A 19,047-nucleotide genomic window follows, 5' to 3' on the forward strand; every position below is an offset into this window, starting at 1 on the left:
CCTGGGTGCAGGATGAAACCTCTGGCAGAAGGGTGGTTGTGGGGTAGCTGCTGGTTGCAGCACTCCCCTGGTCGGCCTCACCGCTGTGTTGTGGGGAGGAAGCCAACCTCCCCTGCCCAGAGGCAGGAAACGAGAGCCACGTGGGCTCCTCCTCAGAGCCCCGATGAACCTCGCGCTCCCACCGAAAGCAGCATGACTGGGCTTGGGCTCGCTGGCTGCCTGCTATGGCGTTGGTGGCCCTGTTCTGTGTCCTCTGCAAAGTGTGTGGGGGAATGCAGACTCCTCTCAGTGCAAGAGGTCTCCCCTTTTGCCTCTGTCACCACCGGTATTCCACTGCCCAAAGGGAGAGGCTGCAGCCAGAGCTCCTGGATTCTTCCTCTTTCTGCCAGGAGTCTGCTGTGCATCTGTCCTCAGGCACTTGCCTGGGCTCAGGCTGTCAGTGCCCGACTGTTGCATATGCCAGCAAGAAAGGCAGCTCATGAGCAGTGGCACGCGGCCGTCACCCAGGTGCACCTCAGCCTTGGTGTGGTGGCCGTGCTGGGCTTTGCAGCCGCCGCTGCTTCCTGGGGAGGAAGGGTCTTGCAGTTTTCGTGGCAGGGCTGTTTTTTTCCTCCTGCACTTGAAGGCTCTCGTCAGTCCTGCTGAGGTCTGTGTGACCCCCAGCCAGGGTCCTGGGACTCCCACTTCCTGCTGCTGAAGCAGCAGTTCTCGGAGGGAAAGGCAATGTAAGCTTTCTCGGCGGACTGTTGTGTTTGTCCTGTGCAATTACAATGCAGCAGCAGCGGCATCAGCCGCCGCCTTCCTCCCCTCGAAGGGCTGGAGTGCTGCAAGCTCTCGGCAAATGCTGTCTGCGGACATCTGCTGCCTCCTCCCCCACTGCCTCCTGGCAAGCGGCAGCAGCTTCCCAGTGAACAGCCTGCTCTTTGCATCACCCCCTGCACGCCCGACCAAAGCTCCCTTCTGCTCTTACAGGCTCCTTTGCAGGACCTTGAAATGGTGGTTTCCTGGGTGCTGGCTCGGCTCCAAGCAGCCTTCCGTCTCACAAGGCCGTAGCTGAAAAAAATCAGGGTGCCTGATGGAGGGGAAAGGCTTATTAAAGGTGATGCTTACCCGGTTCTGGCTTGTAATTCAAACAGGCAGCCCTCGCCTTGGCAGGTCTCCAGCCAGCGCCTGGGGCCTGAGGCAGGCGCTGAGTCTGGGGCAAGAAGCTCAGAACCGTTTGACAGGAGCAGATGTGGCAAGGTCAGCTGTGAGCTGCAGCCCTGGTGCCAGAGCTGGATGCTTTGGTGCGATGTCTGGCTCAGGTCTGTCCTGCGCAGCTGTGGGGGGGGCAAAGTTCCCCATTCCAGGTATTCATCTGGCCCCTCTGGGTAGAAGAGAGGTTGATTTGTTTCTGCTGTGGCTGAGCGGTGGGATGATGTGCTGCTTGGATGCATAGGGCAACAAGGCTGTGGGTTTCTGGCTCCGGAGAGTAACCCCCAGGGTCAGTAGTCCTGCCGTCTTCGCAGCAGGAAGCACTCTGCAAAGTGGCATTTGTGTGGCTTCGGCCTCTTGACGCTGCTGTGCCAAGTTCCCGTCTGTGGGTATGCGTTTGGCACCAGAAAGCACGGCGGTAGGAATCTTTACCCTGAGCCCAGCCAGTCCTGCAACACGGCAGCTGCTGAGATGCCCTGGCTGTACCACAGCGTGCTTCTAGACTGAGGCCATCTCCAGAGGTGAGAATCGAGGAGCTGGGAGGGACGGAGTGGTCGGGTTTAATGAAGAGGGCACAGAGGGTGTAGCATACTCCTTTCTCCTTAAAGTAGCTGGGAGCATGAAGGCAATGCCGGGCTGTGATCTCGGGGAAAGCCCAGAAGGAGGGCTGAGGTGTGTGGATTAGTCAGAAGAGATGGTAGAGGATGAAAGAGGATTCAGCAGCTCTGACTGTAAAGGCAGGTTTGGAGGAAGGAGCTGGAGGGATTGCAGGTGGGACATGAAAACAGAAGGCTGGAAAGATGGAATAAACGAAGCCAGTGGGGAAATTTGCTGTTTTGTATCTGGATCAGAAAGATGTGAGTGCAATTCAAAGGGATTTAGACAAGAAAGCACAAGTCTGTGTTTGGAGGGAGAGGGATGATGATCTCCAGTGTGACCGTCTCTGCAGTGGAGGGGTGCAGAGGTAGAGCCCCCCGCCAGCTCAGAGGAAGCGCGATGTTAGAGAGGAGCATTGCTCAGCCTGCGTTCTGTTGACAGCAGGTTGTGGCCTCCCTATTTGATTAGCAAGGCTGCGGCCCATGCCCGGGCCAGGTATCGAAGAAATGGTACTGGGAGAGCTGGGTGGCTGCCACCGGAGGAGCCGGTGAAATCACCTGAGTGCCTGTGAAGCATGCGGCATAGTGGTAGGGGCAGCCGGGCTGGGGGCAGGGCTGACAGTGGCAGTAAGGCCAAGGCTTTGTGGTGTCACCAGCCAAGGGCCCTGGTGCACCGGTCAGCACGCTTTTGGGTGCTGGCCTGTTGCAACCAGCACTGGGGCTGCTGCACAGAGGGGAAGAGCCTAGAGCAGATCTGGCAGCCAGACCCAAGTTGAGTGCTCGGGTCTCCTGTTTACCTGGGCAGTAACCGCAAGCCCCTCCTCCTCGTCAGCGCTACGCTGAGCTCGAAGGAGATGAAGCGAGGGAAAGATGGGGTGTGCGTCTGAGAGGAAGATGAGAGATGCCGCTGACAAACAGAGCTGAGCTCCCTTCCTCTTTGTGTGCTGGCGGATACTCGGTGGGGTGGGGGCAGTGGGACTGGGCTGCAGGCGAGAAACACTCGCACACATCCCTGGGAGAGGAAGCTGAAATGCCACAGGAAGCCGTGCTCTTGCCTGCACAGGTGATCCAGATCTGCTGCATTGCAGCGGGGAGACAGCAAAGCCATGCCTTCCCCAGCCAGCCTGTCCCAGAGCCCAGGAGGAGGTGGCTAAGGAGATAAGGGAGCCCTGTCAGGCAGCCTTTAAAGACTCCCTGGGGAACAGGCGAATCAGCAGCAGCTGGAGGAAAGACGGGTAGGTCCTGGTGTTTACCCCATGCCAGTTACTAGGTGCCAGTTACTGAGGCCAGTTGAGGCCAGTTACTGTCTTCCCCGGGAGATAAGAGAGGGGGAAAGGAGGAAGGCAGCAAGGCATGACAATACCCTGGGAAGGAACCACTGATGGGTGGAGGCACAGGGAGCTGCAGGGCCCAGGAGGTCGCTGGGGAGAATGTGCTCCTTCCCTTGAGCAGAGAACCGGTGCCAGGAGTCCATCAGGACCCTGCTCCCGGGAGCGTTATCTCCTGTGGGTGCCTGGGTTAGTATGCCTGGTCATGGCTTTGTGCCTGTAGGCTTCTCGGAGGGCAGTAGCACAGAGACAGGTATGTGGGTTACAGGGACTGCTGTCGGACTCAAGGACAGTGGTATCCAGCTCTTCTCCCTTGTGCAGCGGTGCCAGGTGTGCTCCTGCCAGACACCTTTCCCTCCATGGCAAAGCTAGTGCAGGGCTGTACCCCAGGCGCTGCTGGGCTCTTGTTTAGACCCTGCTGGAAGTCTGACTCTGGACCGTGCTTGCAGGTGAGCCAGGAGAGGGGCTGAGTGTGCGGGAGGGCGGCTGTGGCCGGGCCCCCATCAGCACTGAGGCACCAGCTGGCACTGCGGGGAGGCGATTTGCCTCTCCAGCCCCAGCCCTGCTCTGGTAGAGGCCATCCCCAGCAGGTCTCAGCAGCCATCCTCCTCCCCACCCTGCTCATCCTGGGACGGAGCCGGGCGGGAGGGAGCGATCTCCGCGCCAAGGGTTAACGGCGTGCTCCCGCCTGCTCTCCAGGCTGGGCTGCAGGAGAGTGTTCAGCAGCTTGCTCCAGTTGGCGTCTTTCCCAGAATGCTTTGGAAAAGCACTGACCTCTGACCCCCAGTACAAACTGAGCCCAGCACGTGGGAGGGAGAAATTACTCCCAGACCTTCAGGCTCCAGGGTTTACAAGCTGCCTGCAATAAAGCAGCCATTTTTTCGACAGTTACTAAATCTCCCCTTTTAGCTCTGCTGCAAACCTCTACCCGTGGCTTCCCTGCCCCCAGCCTCACATCTTACTCCTTCTGCTCAAATCAGGAACATCTCTGAAAGTGAGGCTGGCCTCTGTGCCCCCAGGCTGCAGGCTGGGGAGGGCTGGAGCCACCGGGCTGTGAGTGATGCTTCTTGCCCCGTGGCAGCGGGTCCCGTCTGGCCTGGCAGCTGCCTTCGGCTCCGTCCACCCACTTCCCGCGGGAACCGGTGCCAGCGGTGGCAGGCTCCCTGCTGCCTCTCCGCAGCAGTCCCGGTGGCTCCTCCATCTGCTCCCCCTGCCCAGGGGGTGCACATCTGCACCTCTCTCCCGAGCCTTCACGAGGCCGGTGGGGATGCTGCTGGAGATCGTATCTGGTCTGGGGCAGGTAGCAGACCATGCTTCAGTGTTGTCCTAGTGTCCGTGCTGGGGACTGGGAGCCAAAGGGCAAAGGTTTTCTTCCCGGCTTTGCTGACAGCCGGGGTGGCTTTGGGCAAGGCCTCGGTTTTTCTCAGCCTCTGTGCTGCTATCTTGAAGTGGGAATAAAAGCCACAGGGTTTGCACTTACCTGTTGTCAGGTCTGTAGGTAACTTATTCTGTCTGTGCTGCCTGCAATGAGCGATGCATTAATCTCCAGGGAGTCTGGCCAGTTTCTATGGGAGATGACTGCGTGGGAGGCTTCACCAGCCAGCATTTGTAATGCCTGCTGCAGCTGCAAAGTGCCAAGCACTGCTTATTCACGTACGATTTCATGACTCTCCAGTTGTGTGGAAGCACCGAGTTGGCGTGGGGCGGTGAGCTCTGCGTGTCTGGTGCCGTGCTGAGCGTGCCAGCATGTTGTGTTGCCGCAAAGGGCGTGGGGAACGCGTGTTCGTGTTTGTACAGAGCTTTGGGAACAGAAAGCTCTCATTACGAGTGGCTACCGTGCCATGGGCACTGTGGGATCCAGATAAATAAAAACGGGAGCTGGTATTTCAAAACAACCTCTTCCCTGCTCCTCCCACCTCCTGTGCACATTCCTCCAGCGGGGAGCGGGCGAAGGTGGGGAGCTGCCCGCAGCACTCAGCCCTCGGTGGCCGCAGTGCCAAGCAGCCTGCTGCACAGCCCTCGTCCCGGTCCTGGCCTTGCCGTGCCACCCACAGGTAGATGGCAGCTGCCTGGGGACCCAGCCCGTTGTGCCTAACCCTCGAGGTGGCTGGAGGGACTAGCTCTGGGGGCAGCCCCAGAACCTTTGGTGCGTTCCAGACGCAGCAGTTCACCGGGAGTGGTGCCGTGGCGGGAGCCTCGTGCTGCGTGTGGCAGACCTGTGCCGTGCCTCGCCTCTGGGCACAGTGTGGCAGGGAAGCCATTTTCCTAAACATGCCTTGGGCCAGTCTAGGATCTACTTGACACGCAACAAAAAAACACATTCATCGAATCCCCTGCACTCCCCTCTCCGAGAGTTTGGTTTTGTTTTTAAATCTATATGGCAGGCGACCAAACTGGCTGAGTCAGTCAGCTGGCTGGCCACCAGAAGCAGAAATGCGGTTTTGTCCCCTCCCTCGTTCCCCCCTGCCTTCCCCCTGGATTTTTTTTCTCCTTCACTTAGCGACAGTTTCATGTATTGACAACAAATCTCTTTCTGCCTCCTTCTCTCTCGGGGCCAGCACAAGTGGAAGCTGGTTTTCATTCTCAGAATCGGTCTGTGGGGAGAAGGGGCAGGATGGCAGCCTGGTTTTGCTGCCTTGCTTCTGCCTTCAGCGTTGCTGTCTGGGAGGAGGGGGAGCTGCCCGCTGCAGGCAGATGCAGGCTGATGGCAGCATCTGCTCTCCGACAGACAATTAGATGGAGGGACAGAGAGGTGAAGTGTCTTGCTCAAGGCCGTGCAGGCCAGACTGAGGAGTTGAGTCTCCTCAGCTGCTGGCACCCGGGAGCCGTGCCAGCCACAGGCTGGCTTTTGAGGGGCAGGAGGAGCTGAGAGGTGAAGCTTCCTTCCTGAGGGTTAACAAATGCTTCCAGCTGCCATGGTGCAGGTGAGGATGGTTAAAATGTGCCCCGGAGTCAGCTGTTCCAGTGGGAGCCAACGACTCCACTGTGAAAACAGACTGACATCTTGCAGAGGGTTGTGGAGGAGGGCACAGGGGCACCTGGCCGCTCAGCCTGGGCAGCTGCCTGGCTTTCGGATGCCTCAGGCTGCAGGCGATGTGAGTGTCCTGGGGTCAGGGGTGCAGGCATCTCCCGTGGGTGCTGTTGTGGCAGGACACAACATGAGTTGGCTGCTTCCACTACGGTGGAAGTTATCACTGGTAACCAGCACTAATATTACTCCCCACAGCTGAGGGACTGCACATCTCTCCTTGCTGGCTGCACCAAGCGCTGAGGTGAAAAGGGTGCAGCAGAGCACTGGGACTTGGATGTGGACAGAAAAGGTCTGAGATCCCCTGTTCTCAACTGACCGTGTTCCTGGGCCTCCACTTTGGTTTGTTCCTTCCCGGGAAGCAGCAGCCCGGCTCGGGAGCGACGCTCTCCCCTGAGCTTTCGGGAGCACTGCCGCCTCAGCTTGTTGCCTGTGGCCAGCCGGCACCCTGGCTCGAACTGCAGGGCAGGTCAGGGGGTCTCGCTGTGTGTCCCAGCTCCCAGGGTCACTGGGAGCCGGGGGAGTGTGTGGCACCTCACAGGAGTAAAACTTACTGAGCAAACAAAGAGGCTTCTCAGAGGGGAGAGGAGTTCTCAGATACAAAAGGCTGGTTGGTTTGAGAGACAGATTTTCTTAATTTGTATGTTGATTTTTGCTATTTCAAATGCATAAATCACAGCAAATGCTCCAGCCCGACTCTGGCTTCTGTGTGGTTTAGCAAGAGGACTGCATGAGAGCGAGCAGCCGGTTGGCTGCTGTAAGCCATGCGGGTATCTGAGGATACCCACACTGGTCTGAACTAGTTTGCTGCTTCCTCCGTCATATATCACCGCTCAATTGTGAGACATACTTCCAAGGCAGCAAAAGCAGGGGAGGGGAGAAATCGATATACTCTTTTTTATATTAGCAGGAGAGGATGTGATGGGCTAAGAAATGTAAAAGACAAAATAAATCCTCCAGATTATTTTGTTCCAGTGAAATGAAAGGTACTTAAAGGTGCACAGGGAGGCTCAGGAACACAGAGGGGAAAGGTGCCTGCGAGCTCCTGGTAAGACTGAGCCTCTTTGCCTCGTGTCACGTGGGGAGCGCAGACGTGAGGGGAATGATAGCTGTCGTCTTCGTCCATAAAAGATGTCTCTCTGCACATGTAGTTGTGCCCCCACCTCTCCTCTGGTGGCCGGTGGTCCTGCCTGTACTGTAGCTCTGAAAACACTGCAGTGTGCATACATCTGCGGCTGAGGCAGGAACTGTGATAGCAGGGCAGCAGCGGTGAGGAAAACCCAGAAGTGCTGCTGGAATCTGGCGTTTGTTGGCAGAGATTTCCAGGGCTGGAAATGAGCAGAGGGCAATGGCTGCTGCACGTTTCAAAGTGACCCACCGATTGCTGACACCTGTGGATGGCTGCTGAAGCGGAGGCCGTTCCTCTGCACGAACTGTGGAGCCCGCTGGGGCCTGAGCTGGTGCAGGAGCTCTTTGTGTGCAGTGCTTTTGGAAGTGGAGTACCTACTTGATCCTGGCGCTCATCTGTTGGCATTGGGTTTTGCTGGAGAGAAGAAAACAAGACTTGTGCGTTCCATTTTTTGTCCCGATCGGCATCATTTTCTGGTTCTCAAGCCCTTGCCTGAGACTTGTGAACCTGTGGGGATCTTGAAATCCCATTGCTCTTTCTGAGAGAAAGGGAGCCTGGGGCCGGAGTGGGGGATAACCCAAAGAGGGATCTGCTGTTTCGGTCCTTTCCACATCGTGATCTGAAGCCTCTGACCAGCTGCCTGGCCTTCAGCCCTACATTTACAGCCTAGCTGTGCTGTACTCCTCAAAATGCCTGTGTTGCCTTACGGCTGCCTGTGATGCTACTTCACCCAGCTTTTAATGGTGGGGGAGTAGAAGAGAGAAGCATCCCTGAGGGACTACTTAGCTTCTACTCCTGCTTACATTCTGCTTCCCAGGCAGGTGACCAGACACCTGCACAGTCTGTTTCTAACCTCGTCACCAGGAAAGATGCTTGTAACAAGGTCTGGCCCATAGGCAAACTTTTAAACAAACACAAACTCCCGCATCAAATCAATACTCGGATCAATTGGGTTTTTTTCCTCTGTCAGAAGGAGAGTATAGCTGTGTTGACTCAGTCTGCTAAGGCTATTTTCCAGCACATCTCCCCACCAAAGCCTGAAATGAAGATCTGCAATTTCAAGCTCTTTCCATTGTCACATGAGTTTAAGGTGTACCCGCATTTTAGACTTCTTGGAAAGTCTTGGAGCTAGCTGGCTATCCTGAGTACATCAGAGGAGTGAAAGACACAGCTTGGCAAACGCTGAGCAAAGCTGTGGTGGTAGGTACTCTTTTGCCCTTCCTACCAGTCATGTTCCTTTCGGGATGCACTCCAGGAAAAGCCAAATGACGCTTCAATAGCGTATCACTCTAGTACCGCACGCTTGGTGCCTTCCACCAGCCCAGCGTGTGCAGGTATGGTGTTGAGACACTTGCCATGGTGTTTCTCACCAGTGGGCTCTGTGTGTGTGTGTTGGATGGGGAGACTTAGGTCTGTGTGTGCTGCGCCCACCCCGGCACCGTAGGGTTAGTGACCGGCAGAAATGGAGCACCCTGAGACAGCCCCATCCCATATTGCAGGCAGGCACTTCTGCATTTGAGGCTTTGTCTGTAGTTTTACTCAGGCTAGGAAAATCACTCTGGTGGAATGTATTAGAGGCAAAAACCTAGCTGCTGTCTGATCCTTGGACGGTGGTGACCGCGTGGAGGATGGAGGCCGGTTGTCTCTCCCTGCGACTGTGCGCGCACGTTGCCCCACGATGTGGTGTCAGTGGGGCAGGCAGCCAGGGCTGAGCTGCTTTGTGGTGGTCCCTGCTGAATAATGGGTATTTGAATATGAGCTGTGCTTGGCGCAGAGCAGATGGACAGCACTGTGCCCTGAGGATGCTCAGGAGGACAGCCTGCTCCCGGACAATATGTCCAGATTTGGGAGCTGATGGCTCGTTTCCTATTTTGACTTGTGAGCGTGAAGATGATCATCATCTTCTGGATTTGGCCACCTGGAGTGAGGCTAATGGGCTTGGCAGTCGGAAGGGTGAACCTACTGATGTCTTTGATATTTGGAAAGAGCTAGGAGAGACTTGGAGGCTGCTGTGCTCCAAGAGAAAGCACTCATCTGTAGTAGGAGTCTAGCCCTGGCCTTCTCTGTGGAGCGCTTGCGGAAATCCTGCAAGCCCCAGCTGGATGTGAGCAGGGTGGTGTGTCTCTGGCCCCGTGCAGATCAGGCTTTACTTGCTTTCACGGTGAGGTTCTGGTGCCCAGAGGTGGGGTTGCTGAATTTGCTGAGCCAAGCGTTGAATGAGAGAACTGTCGTCCTCCCTTGCCTGCCGCACTGTAGGGCAGGCTCCCTGCCTGGGCTGCGGTGCCAGGGCCTGGGGACAGCGGCACCTTGCAGGATACCTGGTTCATGCCGAGGCCACGTGGGGCTGGGCGGTGGCAGGAGAGGTGCCGGCCCGCATCCTGCAGCCCTGCCATCCTGCTGGGGCAGAGGACGCGGTGGGACTGCTGTCGTGCCCACTGGCATAGGCCTTGGCACTGTCTCACCCCCCTGCGCTGGCCCAGACACACACACGCGTACGGATGCATGTTCGTACCGGTGTCAACACACTCACGCGGATTCACACAGGCGGGCGCTGGAGCGGGCGCACCCGTGCCAGCGCGGATGCGATCGGCCTGTGCTGGTGCGGCCTGCTCGCCGTTGCCAGGCCGATGTGTCTGTGTTCGCACGGCTCCAGGCTGGTGCCAGCTCAGGCGCACATGTCCGTGCCCCTGCACTCACTGGCGCAGCGACAGAGAGCCACGGCGCTGGTCTATTTTTGGGAGCACTCCTAAGAATTGCGAGCGTGTTTCAGATGTTAGTGTCTTACACGGGGGAAAGCTAGAACAGATGGCTGGAGGGTTCAGAGCAGCAGCCCTGCTGAGAACAGATATTTATAGGCAGATTTAACCCTTGTGTGGTCTCTGGAGCCACGTTTAAAGGAATGGCGTGTGAAGCGAACATTGGAGCCGAGCGGTGACCTCTGAGGGTGTGCTGTCCTGTCTGCTTTCTGTGAGCCAATTATCAGCATCGTATTGAAATCCCGTCTATGCTGCACTCTTTCTCCAGCACAGGGACGCAGCTTTCCCTAGACCACAGAGCCTGGTTTCGATAAGCCTGAGTGAAACTGGGCAGGTCCTGCTTACTGCTTGTTGTCCGAGCTGGGGCAGCGGGTACTACGGCTGCCCTGTGCTTGCTTGACCAGCGAAATGAGGACAAAGATTGTTTCGTCCCTCTTGCCCTGATATTTTTTTTTCTCTCTTTTTGCCAGAGGTTACCCAGATTCTTCCTTTTCCTTGTTGGAAGGATAAATTGTGTTTTCTTCCAGGCATGCTGCCTCATAAAGAGACACAGATTAAACCCTGCACTGTCGGATCCATCAGATGTTTTTACCTACCGTCATCTCGGGCCCTGTTGCTTGAGTATTGAGGGAAGATCTGCAGGCTGTGCTGGTTTGTCGAACAGAGCTGGCTGCAAGGTGGGCAGCACAGCACATTTAGGTTGATGAATGTATTTGTAGCCCTTTCTTTGAGAGCAGCCAGCCTCCAGTTTGGGACCTGAAGTAGTCTTGAATTTACCTTGTACGATATGTCTTGAAGTGGGCTTGGCAGAGCTGAGTAATGACAGCAGGAGGGAGAGCAATCTCGGGGCAAGGAAGGAAGCAATGCCCTCAGGTGGGACATGTAAATAAATTACAGAATAGTAATCTGGGAGTTGCAGGGGAGAAGGCTCTGTCTCTGAAAGCATAAACCGGGATGCAAGTCTGGGGAGCTGCATGAGTCTGCTCAGGCTACTTGTCGGCCCGGCTCTGGCAATAATAGGGAGCAGTGGCGCTCCTGAGCTAGTGCAGGGCACCGTGAGACCGACAGAAAAGAAACAGAGCTGGGGACTGCAAGCAGAGTTGGTGCTTCCATGTCAGAGACTTGTGCTGGCCTGTACTGGTACTCCTGGAGACAGGGAGATTGAGTCTAGTTGTGAGATGGGGGAAGGTGCTGTGGTGTGGAGTGGAAAAGGAGACCTCTTCCAAAAGGATAGGCACTCAGTCTTGTAGGGTTTGAGCCTCAGCGGTTGTGCATGGTGGCACATGCGACACATCCCCTCTGTTGGGCCTTGGATCAACCCAGATGTTTGGAGCTATGCTGTGCAGCATCGCCCGCAGGCTTGTGGCCAGCACAAGGATCCCTGGCAGGCAGAGCTGAGCGAGCGGTACAGGGCTGTTTATGCTTCTCTTTGCACTGATACGCTCCTGTGTACCAGCTGAAGCCGCTTCTGATGTTAGAGGCAGCGTGCAGCGGCTGCAAGTCAGGTTGTTAGTCCAGAGTCAGGCGCCCGGACAAGGGTTTTGGGCAAATGCTCCGTGTACACTTCAGTGGGCCCAGTTTGTTGTCGTGTACCCCGATCCTGTGCCCAGGGAGGCACGAGACATCGCTGAAAAGTCTGGAAGGGTGACAGAGTGCTGGCCTTACCTTGGCATAGGACTTGCCGGCAGTGCTGCTGCTGTGTTGGGGCTTGGCTCTGTGTCTTGGGGGCGGGGGGGCATGAATTCAGAACGTCCTGAGTTCTCTTTGGCTGACTTGCTGGGGTCAGGAGGTGCAGATCGGTAGGATAGTAGGAGTCCATTGCATCTGTTTGCTCCCTTGCTTCCCAGTTTCAGACTGTGGAGGTTTGTGAAGCCAGCAGTTACAGTTGTGTTATCTTCCCCATACGCAACCGTGTTCTCGCTGCTCACGTGTGTGTCACGCTGAGGAGTTCTCAGGTTTCCCAGAAGCTCTTGGTCCCAGGTCAGCACTTGGGTGCACTGTTGAAATGTGAGAAAAACCAATTTCCTTCTGTTGCAGCCCCCCCATAGCACATCCTGAGAGCGCAGCTGATGCTGCTGGAGACCCAGGTGCAGTACTTGCAGTGCTGGCAGCGCTCAGCAGTCGACTCACAGTCTGGTCTGCTGCATGCTGGTGTCGGTTGGCAGCTTTGTGCCTGTGGCTGTCTGACTACATTTCGTACCCAGACAAATTGGTAGGAGCGAGATTGCTCAGCAGGGCCACTGGGCCGGCTGGCATAGTCTTCCTGAGGCTGGACTGGCCCTGTTTTCTTCCAGGGCCCAAGGCCAGCAGCCATGAACTCTCCTACCTGAGTAGAGGAGGAGAGTTTGTGGCAGGATTGACCCACCCTGTGGGTAACTGCCAGTCCCAGGGATCTGCCCATACTTGCCTGGCCTCCTACAATGGCCCCATTGTTTCTGAGAGGGCAAGGAGGAGGCTGTCTGCAGCTTCCTGGGCATCGTTAACCCTCTGTCTGCCAGCAGCAGGCAGCGAGGCATGTGTGGAATGGGAGGGCAGGTGGAGGTGGAGGGCGGCTGCAGGGGAATGGCAGCCTCTCTGCTAGCCGCCTCCAAACCCACTGGCTGCTGCCGTTTTGAGGATGGCTTGCAGAGGCTCGTGGTGAAGATGTACACAGAGAGGCAGGGCCGCCCTGAGCCTTGATTTCCTGCAGCAAGGTGTAGGGAGGCTCTCTGCCTTCTCCCAGGCTTCTTGCTGCCATGACCTTGCTTTAGGAGCAGCTCTTGTCTGGCCCTGGCACAGCAGCCAGCGACTGCGATGCTCTGGCCCTGACATGCGTGCCGGAGCAGGACGTGTCTTTAGGAATGGGATGTTTTGGGGTGTTGGGGTGCTAATTCCAGTGGCTGAGGTATTGGTGTGTGGAAGCTGTTTAAAGCGATTCCAGCCTGATCAAAGTGCCTTCTTCCTTCCTGTCCTGTAACATGATCACGGGCCAACGAGCTGCTCGTGGTCTGCTGTGGCTTCTGGTTCCTGTTGTTGTTGTAGAGGCAGAGCCTTGGAGGGCACAGGCATGCCTTGCCAGTGCGCTCACACTGCCAGGGTGCAGGCTTGGAGCCAGAGCGCCATGTCCCTGTGCCTGAGAGGACAAGAAGTACCCTGTTGCTGGCCAGAGGAGCTGGGCACCCGCTGCCTCTGCGCTGCCTGTCAGTAGCTGTGATGCTTCCCCGCAGCTTTCTGCTGCGCTTGCTTCCCCATCAGATCACTCCAGGGATTATAGGGCTGCCTCAGCACCCCTGCTCTGTCGCATATTTCCTTTCCAGAATCTGAGGGGTGAGGGAGAGGCATTTAGCTGGCATGCCAAGGCTGCGTACAGGAAACTTCCTGGCTGTACATCTCTGGCGATGTTGATCCTCGCGTGTCTTGTGCTAGCTTGTGCTAGCTTGTGAATTGGCTCAGTAATCCCGACATACAAGAGCTCTGAAACCTAATAGGTACTGTGCAAGTGTCACCAATTAGTTCTACTCCACACTCTGCAACTAATTCACTTGTACCATAATCTAAACGGCTACCCGGTCTCCCAATAGGAAGTCTTTGCCCTCTTCCCTCTCCTTTGTACCTTGGGTCTTTGTCGATGCAGTAACGTTTCTTTTTGTTATGTTCTGGTTTTTGAATAATAGTGTAAGAAGAGTTGAGTGTGGAGGGCCGGGGGCTGAGCTGGGACCGCCTGACAGCCCCACTTTCTGTCCCCAGAGGGCTGCAGTGAGTGAGGTGGGGTGATTTCTGTCCCTTTCTGCATGTTTCTTCTGGGGTGGTTGGAGGCCAGGGTGAAGGTCAGGTCGCTGTGTCTCTGGAGGAGGGTTTGCAAAGTAGCCCTCGAGGCTAAGGTGTGTGAGGAAGGCCTTGCCTTTTTGGACTCCCTGAGTGGGAGAAGCTGGGGAATTTCAGCATTAGGCGTGGAGGAGGCTTCTGGAGGTGAAGTACAGTGAGGAGGCAGAGTAGATGCCCTTTCGAGGTGTGCAGTGGGGAACCCCCTCTCCAGATCATTGCAAGGCCAGACTCTTGATGGTAAAGCCAGGTGGGGAGCATGGGCTGCCCTCTCCTCGAGGTCTTCCTCCCTCTCCATCCCAGTGCTGGGGTCCCATGCTGCCCGTAGGCAGCTCCCCCACTCAGTGGCAGGATCTCCAGCCTGCGCTGGACAAGGTGGTGGGTTTCCCAGGGTGGAATTTCCTGTGAGGCAGATGCAAGGCCACTTCCCCTCTGACCTTAAACCCCAATGTGCCTTAGTCATGATGGCATGCAAATATGAGGCGATGGGTGGGGGCTGGAGGGAACTGCTGGGAAAAGGAAGTGACCTCAGCTGGCGTTTAAATATAGAGCCCAGGCTCTGCTGCATGCTGGGCCTGGTATTTATAATCCTGGAGGAGTGCTTGGCGACTCTGTGTCTGTTCTGCAGTCTGAGCTGGCAGAGGGCAGCGGAGGGGCAAGGTGCCGGGTCAGATGGCCTTGCTTTCCCCTCCTCTTCCCTGCATCTCGTACCCCACGTGGGCTGGGGTACATACATGAGGTCACAGTGTGCAGATGTGGTCATGTGCAGATGCAGTGCTGCAAGCTGGGTGGTTTGCTGGCCCCTAGGTGCTCCAGCCTCTGCTTTTCTTTTGTGCAGGTGTATCCTTTGTATGTGTCATTTACTAGCAGGACTGAGCTGGTACTAAGTTCAGGAAGGGAGCCTAACTGTTCCCCAGTTTAGGTCTGTTTTGAGTGCAGGCTGAGAACCCTGGGATACTGAGCAATCTGACAAATGCATATAGTCAGATCAAAGTAGGGCTGTCGGACCAAACCTTCCTGTGTGTTGCTTAAAACGTCTGATTTCCTCCTCTGTGAGCATCCTCAGAGGCAAACCCGCTCGTGGTCCCATGCAGTGCGGCTGGGCACGTGGCGCTAGAAGTGGCAGGGCTGTCCCTGCCACATGCTTCCTGACAGGACTGTGTCTGCAAAGCCTCTGCCCTCCTTCAGGCCGCAAAGTGGGCATTGGCGTGCTCCAAGGGGGAGCTGTTGTTTCGGGGGAGGCTTTCTGCAAGGTGGTATAGTATGTTCCAGCCTTCGTTTCCAGCGTGCCAGGCATCTCAGTGCAGCTTTTATCAGAGGAAGTGGGGCTAGCGGCTGCTGCAGCGGTACGGCCCATGGCCGCGTCCTCCAGCACACCGCTACGCACACCGCGATGCCCGGGGCGATTCCCGGGGTGCGGGGGAGCCCGCGGTGCCCCGGCGGGGCCGCGCTCAGCCCGGCGGGCCGCGGTGCCCTGGGCGGCGGCGACACCTACCGGCCCCGTCCCGCCGGCGCCGCCGCGGGCACGGGGATGGGGCGCAGCGCCCCAAGCGGCTCCCGCTGCTGAGCGGCTCCCGCTGCTGGGCGGCCAGGCCGACGCGGTACCGGCGCTGGGCGACAGGCCTCGCGGCGCTTGGGAGCCTTCATGGTTCTGGTTTGGAGGCAGCAGGCAGTGGAGGGACCAAGCGTGATGGTCCTTGTCAGTCACGGAGCCCTGCAGAGAGACTTTTTGCTGTAAAGAGCAGAAACTGTTGTGTTAAAGCTCTGCAACTCCTTATGAAGCTCTAGCATTGCTGGGTTCCAATCCTGCACGCTACTGGCATCTCATTGGCTTCCTCAGTTACTGCCAAAGAATCCCCAAGCAGTTACTCCAGACACAATTGAAAGGCCATTTGTATATGATGTGGGCTTAACTGCATCAGACACTGACCTGACACACGTCTCTAGACAAGACTTGGCTTGCTTGTGATTCTTGTGGGAAAGTTGGATTTTCAATGTGTTGGCTAAAAACCCCACTGCTCAGGAGAGCTGGTGTAGCAGAGATCAATGTGAGGTCGAGCTAACCAGGTAAGCTTATTAGCATTACTCACCCAATCCCAGTAACCCTGGCTGGAATTGCCCAAGGAGGTCTTTTAATCCCATGTAGCAACTGCACGGGGGAGAGATTCTGCCTTGGAGGAAAATCAAAGCTCCTTGAGCAGCAGCAGTGCTTTTGGAAGACATTTCTGGCATTGATCCCTGACCTCCTAGATGCTGTTACATCACCTCAGCCCGCTGAACTGCAGCGTGCATGTGGCTGTGCCACTCTGCACGTGGGGCACCCGCAGCTTCCGTCAGGTCGTGTGAGCCGACCTAGGAAACAATTCCTCGTTATCATCCCGGTAGAGCCACTTGTGACCGTCAGGTAATGCCTGGAACATGCAGGGTTTCTGTAGGGAACGTGCCAGTTGGACTCAGAAGCTGGATGGACCTGCGAATTTGGTGATAGACCTGGAAACTCAACATAGGACAGGAAACCAGGCTCTGCCTGGGGTTGCAGTAAGCAGCAGAAGAGTGGGAGAAACTGTTGAGCTGGCAGCCAGAAAGTACTAAGAAAAGCTCTTTAAACACCAGTGGATTGAAGCTGCGACAAAAGAAAGGTAGCAGGTAAGGGACAGAAAGCAAACACCATTCCCGATTCACTGCGGTGTCTCTGAGCCTCAGTTTGCACCCATGTTAAGTGAAGATGTCTGTCCCCAGGTAGAAGGGAACGTGAATCTGAGATTTTGTCCTACTAAAAGACCTTTGAGGCTGGTGGCCCAGCAGCCCTGCTGAAATGCATCGTTCCTGAGGCAGCTTCAAATGGCAGGAGATCAGCAGGGACTGCCAAAACAACTCTGGAACCGCTAGGATTCAACAGAGCGTTAGGGTCTCTCTGCGGGTCCTTTGGAACCCTCCTGTGCAGCTTGTGAGGCTGCCACTTTCTCTGCTGTGGGAAAGGACACAAGAATGATCCAAGAAAGGGGAAATGCATTTCTCTGGGATGTCAGCCTGACACAGTGTAAGAGCAAGATGCTTTCAGGACACATTGAAAATGGATGAGTTGTCAACAGAGTGGAACTCGCTGCCTTGGCGCAGCTGAGCAAAGGCGAGGCTCACTTCAGAGCGCCTTCAGCAGTGGCAGCCCAGGTTAAGGCTGTTCTCACTGGTGATAAACATGTTCAGGCGAGTGCTCCTGTACAGGGGTTAGGGAAACACTCCTCCACTTATTAGCTGCTAAACAGTGTGCTGGTTGGCACTGCGCTTGTTGAGCTCAGGTCGGTTCCAGGGCTCATCTGAGTGTTAGAGCCCATCGCTGACTCTTGGCTGGAGCTGGCTGATTACAGCAATACTATTTCGCTACTGGTTTTTTTGAGGGTTTTGTTTCACACTCGAGCAGACTCCAAACCCATTGAATGGTCTTGCGAAAAGGATTGTTTTGGAACAAGCATTTTTTCATGGAAAAGGTCAAGTTTCCAATCCTGGTATTTTTCTCAAGTCAGAAACGATCCAAGAGTCATGGGCTTCAGAAATCTTGCTTCTGCAGAGTTTGTTGCGGCCTCTGCCTCTGTGACATAGCCTGAGTTTAAAGAGAAAATATGGTATTTCTTTGGAGGCGTTCCAGCCTCTTCTACTGTTAACTCTTGGAGGACTGGTAGGAGCGGTATTAAGGCAGCCTGCTCGTGAACTCGTCCACACTGGGGGTGAGAGATATTTTAGGAGGGGCAGTACACCTTTGGGGTCTCTCCTCGTGCCAGTTTCTGCCTAATGCCTTTCTTCAAGAAGCCCTTGAGCTTGCTTAGGACCTCACTTTCCACAGCCAAGACGTTCAGCTTGCATTTGCGGTGGTGTCCACGGGACATTTTGGGCAGGACCTGTCCCAGGATTGCCACTTGTAGTGAGCGAGTGGGTGGTCATCTGTGTAGGTGATGCACTTAGAGGGCGCTTGCACTATCAACCTGGTCTTATTACTTCCTGGACTGGCTCACAGAGAGGGGCTGGGTGACTGTTGCATTACCGTGTCACAACTCGTTTTGTAGGTTTGGCGTTCGTGAGCTGTGGGGCGTGTTAGCACAGCTCGGGAGGCCCGAGTTCTGGTCTTTGCTGTGTACGCGCAAGCCAGTAGTTGCCTGAATTTCACAAGAGCTCTCCTCAGCATCTGCTAGGAGGGAGGTGCTGTAAAGCTCCTTCCTCCTTGAATCATGGTGGCTCTTGTTTCCCAGCTTCCTCCCTTGCCCTTTCTCCCCACAGGGATAGCACAGCAGCAGTGTCAGCTGGCACTGAGACGTGGGAGCTGGGGGGTGGGCAGGCTGCGGCCGGGAGGCTTTCCTGCCCGTCGGGAGGCAGGGCGCGGGCTCCACATTCTTGTGGCGCTGTTGGGAATCTGCGTTATCGACCTTCGGAACGAGCAGGAGCATGATTCACCCGAAAGTCCTCCGGGAATGTGGCGGGGGTTCAGGTTTCTTGAACTATCAGCTAGCGATTCCCGGATTGGGAATAAGTCAGCTCAGTCTCTCCTCGCCCCGAGCTCCCTCCTCCCTCTCTGCTGCTGTTCAGACCTTACTGGAGGAGATTTACTGAAAGCAGGGTTTTTTGTTTTGTTTTGAGGTTTCCCATCTGGTAAGGTCCCAGTCTTTGATTTTAAAAGTCTGGCTTTTCAGATGTAGCGTGCACAAATACTCCCTGCGTTTAGATGCAGCCCTTCGTTCAACGGAGATGTGTATTGTGCCTTGTCAGCCTCACTCCCCGCAGGAGGTAGGCTGGGTTGTCTCCTCATTCAGTGACACCTGGAAACGGTACATCTTGCGTAGGGTCACGCTTGGAATTGATGGCAGCTGGGTGTAGAAGCCAGGAGTCTGGGCTCCTTGCTTTAACCATCAGGAATTAAGTTTGCTATTGTCTTTAAAACTACTGGGGGCTGGAGTGGGCGTGTTGCTGAATTGCAGAGGGAGACAGATTTCTGTGTGATCTCTTTTTCGTCATGTTCTTTTCAAGATGTTTTGGATCATTTCTCTCCTCCTGTCAGCATATCTACTTTCTAATTACTTATCTTCTGTGGCCCAGATGTGTGGCATGGCTGCTGGAATCTAGTTTGAACCTAGGGGCGGGCACAAGGAGTTTGCAGCAATCGAGATGCCCGTTGGCATGCTGCGAGCGGCCGGTGGGAGGCCAGGGTGGATCCCCGCTATGCATCTGC

General features: G+C 55.9%; 1 protein-coding gene across 4 annotated transcripts in view; it reads left to right on the forward strand.

Moving 5' to 3' along the window:
* BCL9L (BCL9 like) overlaps positions 1–19,047 on the forward strand; it is a 46,525-nt gene that overhangs the window by 10,996 nt on the left and 16,482 nt on the right. The window contains exon 1 of one of the 4 annotated variants that reach the window (XM_062014027.1): positions 3,008–3,025. The exons of the other annotated variants lie outside the window; for them this stretch is intronic. The gene's annotated coding sequence lies outside the window, so the exon portion shown is untranslated. Of the gene's footprint in view, positions 1–3,007; positions 3,026–19,047 lie in introns of those variants that run through there. 4 annotated transcript variants of the gene reach the window in all.

Source organism: Colius striatus, chromosome 23 (genome assembly GCF_028858725.1).
Source record: "Colius striatus isolate bColStr4 chromosome 23, bColStr4.1.hap1, whole genome shotgun sequence".
Lineage (NCBI taxonomy): Eukaryota > Metazoa > Chordata > Aves > Coliiformes > Coliidae > Colius > Colius striatus.